This window comes from Pyxicephalus adspersus, chromosome 1, assembly GCF_032062135.1.
Source record: "Pyxicephalus adspersus chromosome 1, UCB_Pads_2.0, whole genome shotgun sequence".
NCBI classification, from domain to species: domain Eukaryota; kingdom Metazoa; phylum Chordata; class Amphibia; order Anura; family Pyxicephalidae; genus Pyxicephalus; species Pyxicephalus adspersus.
Window position 1 is genome coordinate 41560991 of NC_092858.1, and position 4349 is coordinate 41565339.

Here is a 4349-nt window from a genome sequence, read left to right on the forward strand (position 1 = left end):
TACTGTCTATATGACTGTCCCAATAGGTTTTGAGGGGAATTTTTTATTTATAATTTTGTAGAAATTTCACCACTGCTTCCTAACACACTGATTATATATATACACACATTTTAGTCTTCCTAATGTTCATTTTTATTAAAAAGATACTTTCTGTTAATCTGCAACGATAATTCAGATGTTGCTTCCTTTATACTTTATGCTAGAATATTCTTACTGTGTATATTGAAGAGCGTAGGGGCTTCTTCACATTGTTTGGCACAGTAGGCCAAACCAGCATTGCCTGACCAGTAGGGGGGGCCCTCTCTGGCTATCAATGTCACCATGAGGGGCAGCAACAAGACCGGTTTACAGCAAGGCTACCCTGCAGCGGGCTCCACTCTGGGAAATGCTGGCCAGGGCACAAGAAAAACAACTCAGGTGGGTGATAAAGCTTAGGAAAGTTTTTGTTTTAATGGGTATATGGTTACAAGTGATGGGGCAAACAACATTTGTTAAAAAGATAGGTTGAAATAAAAATGCATTTACATTTTTTTAACTTCCTTATAACACAGTATGCCACAAACTGAAAAATACAGCTTCTTGCATGCTTTAAAATGAAGCTCTAGTCAATACTGTTTTGGTACAAAAAGGTTAATACATTGCATGCTTTCTCCCAGTAGTGATATCTGCATCCCATTCTTTTTTAATAGGTTTTGAAATGTACATGAGGGAAGTCATGCCAATTATGCACTATGCAGAAGGATTGTCTAACAAGGGAATGAGAAAGACCAGTCCTGCTTCTTCTCTCTTTCTTAACCCCTTCGCCCAGGCAGATTGTGACAGATAGATGCACGGTGACCTAGTGTGAGGGCCATGTGGTTAATGAGAGAACAGGCAATTTCACCTCTTTTAACCTCTTCTCTATGAGAAAATATTGAAGAGTTTTCTTGGGTATTCTGCTAAAGCTTGATATAGTAATATCCCACAATTTCTAACCATGGCTATAGGTAACTCTTATACCATATATACTGTATCATAAATATAGGTCATCTGCACAGCCTGCATTATTCATGACAGGTCCCTGTGACATACACATCCAGAACATTCTTTCTCTGATCACACTACAATGACATTTTCGAAGAAATATGTATATACAAAGCACAGATTGACAAGTGATTTAAAAATTCCCACAGACTGATTTTTAAATTATATGTTATTTTTTTAAACAAATAAAATTGATACATTTTAATGGTAACTCCTCCTCACCCATTCTCCTCCCTGTTGGTGTTCCCCCCAGTCCTTGGTCCGGTCCTCTTTTCTCTCTACATCTCCTCTATCGGTAGTCTCATATCCTCCTTTGGCTTACAGTACCATCTGTATGCTGATGACACCCAAATTTATCTGTCCACCCCTGACCTGTCTCCCTCAGTCCTAGATAAGGTCTCATGCTGCCTGTCAGCCATCTCATCATGGATGTCTGACCGATCCCTGAAACTCAACCTGGATAAAACAGAACTCATCATCATCATCCCCCCTCAAATTCCAAATTTAACAACACTGTTATTCGGCCCTCCCCTCATGCACATTGTTTTGATGTCACCTTTGATTCTGCCCTCTCCTTTACCCCCCATATTCAGAACATTTCCAGGTCCTGTCACTTTCATCGATGCAACATCTCCAAAATCCGCCCCTACCTGTCCCCAGAGACCACCAAACTCCTTTTACACACTCTTATCTCTTGTCTGGACTACTGTAACCTCCTCCTCTCTGGTATTCCACTAACCCAACTCTCTCCTCTACAATCTATTATGAATGCGTCAGCCAGACTCATCCATCCTTCCCTCCGCTCCTCTTCCGCTGCATCTCTTTGTAGTTCTCTCCATTGGCTTCCATTTCACCTTAGAATCAAATTCAAGCTCCTGTGCTTTGCCTTCAAATCTCTCCACAGTTATTGTCCCACTTACATTTCTGACCTGGTAAAAAAGTACTTCCCCAGCCGCTCTCTCCGCTCCTCCCATGACCTACTACTGACTTCGTCACTCATAACCTCATCACACGCATGGATACAGGACTTTGCTAGAGCTGCCCCAACTCTCTGGAATGGTCTTTCTTGTCCATTCAGCTTGCTCCTCCTTTCTGCTCATTTAAAAGAGCGCTCAAAGCCTATTTTTTCACCTTTGCCTACCCATCTTCTTCTACATTGCTGGCCAGTGATTGGCCATTGCTTGAGAAATGCTGTGTTGGGTGAAACTTCCTTATTATGAATAGCAAACTTTCGCACATTTAAATCCAACCAGCAAATTATAAAAAATGTAATTTTGCTCTGTTGGTTTGAACATGAGTGTCACTGATATCATTTTTTAAACATAATTTTTGCATGTGCAAATTTTTACCAGCACTATTACACAATTGTGGTTTTTCAGTCTTATTGAACTTCACAAACAAGAAAACTGGAACTTTAAAAGTAAAACCACACCTTTCAAGTCACAGTATTCTTCTTTGTGTAGATAAATAGGTATTTTCTGGGGGATGTGGTGTGAATACTATGGGCCTATTGAGCATATAAACCTTACAATAACCCTACAATTTAGTTCAACTCGACTTGTAGTCCTTACATTTAACCTGTACCTAATACTAGGATTCTTGTCAATAGGTTGGTAGATAATATTGTGGCTAAAGCATTGGCTACAGTACTATCAAGTCCAAAATATAATGAATCAACAAATCTACACAGGTTTTGATATCTGTACACAAAGTTGACAAATCGCTGATCATATTATTAGCTAATATTTTATGTCCTAAAAAGTATATGTTCAGTATAGGTATACGTACTGTGTATATGTTTACACAAGGTATACCTATTTTGTCAGATTATCCCCCGACCTTAACTTACCCACTCTTCTTTACCTCATCCACAGTGTTTACATCCTGCAGACTTGGAAATTCTTTTTTCTTCTATTAATTTTTATAATACAGGACTGGCACCTGTATAAATATTAAGATTGCTGAAGGTTGTATTACTTATGTGACATAAAAATGACAATTTTCATGGGACAATTTAGGACAACGTTGCAAAATATAAACCTGTAAACTTGTCACTTGTGGTTAAATAGAATAATTTTTTAGTGATTAATGAATAATGTAAACCATATTCACCTTTTTTGGACACATATTATTCCATAAAACAACACTTATACTAAAACACATAATAATGGGGTTTAACTGCTCCTAAATTAGGATCATTAAATATAATATTTTTGGTAGTTTGCAATGAGGGCTTCAGCATACAACACAAGTTACAGTTACAAGTTACAGTCCAATGATGCTGCAAAACTTTTCTGGGCATGAAGTAAGGAAACTTTAATGAATCCAGTAGATTCATTAAAGCTTCCTTACTTCATGCCCTGAAAAGTTTGATGCAAATGAAATTGAGGTGTAATGGCCATAGAACAAGCTAGAAGTGAGGGACATAAAGTAGAAAATGAAAAAAAGGAGAGTAGGGGATGGGAGAGAAGAAAGGAAAAGGTTCGAAAGGTGCTGGTCACTCATATAGTAAGAATAGTTATAGTTTCCTTTATACTATCTGTGTGCTTTTGGGAAATTTCCCTTCACTTCTCAGAGATGTCACAAGAAATTAAATGAATTTTCCTCTTAGACAGTTGTCCCAAGAACAAGTGGAAGATAACCTTTTCTGGGGACACCTCCAAATATAAATATCTTTCTCAAGTGTATGTAGGGGTGAATGGATCATTGCACAACTTATGTTAAAAATACAGCAGTCACAAAAGAAATATAGTAACATGACTATGGACTTTGTAATGCGCTGTGTAATATGTCGGCACTATATAAATACTGTGTATTAATAATAATAATAGTAATAATAATAAGATGAATATAGGGGTGTAAATGTCTGCATCCTTCTACTTGCCTGATTAAGTCTGTAAATATTTACCAGCCCCAGGAAAAGCCTACCTAAAACTCTCACCTAAAAAAGCAGTTTCATTGGCAGCATTCTTCAACGGGACAGACATTATCTATCTATACCTGAAAGAGAAACTTTTATCATAAAGACTGCACAAATCTCATTTTATTAAAATCAGATCTAATTCATATTTCAGAACTTACCAAACACACCAAGACAGAACATATCACTGATCTTTCTATTGGACATTAAAATTTTTTGGATTCCGCACACATTCATTTCCAGAAGTATCCACTTCCTACGTAGTCAGGCTGTGATTGAATTGGTTACAACCACTTTGAAGTAGAACAGTGCTCAAACTGTAGACTTTCTGTGTGACATTGTCTTGGCACATCTTTGATTTAGCTGTTGACTTGCCACTGTGTCTGATTAAGTGGCATATGATAGC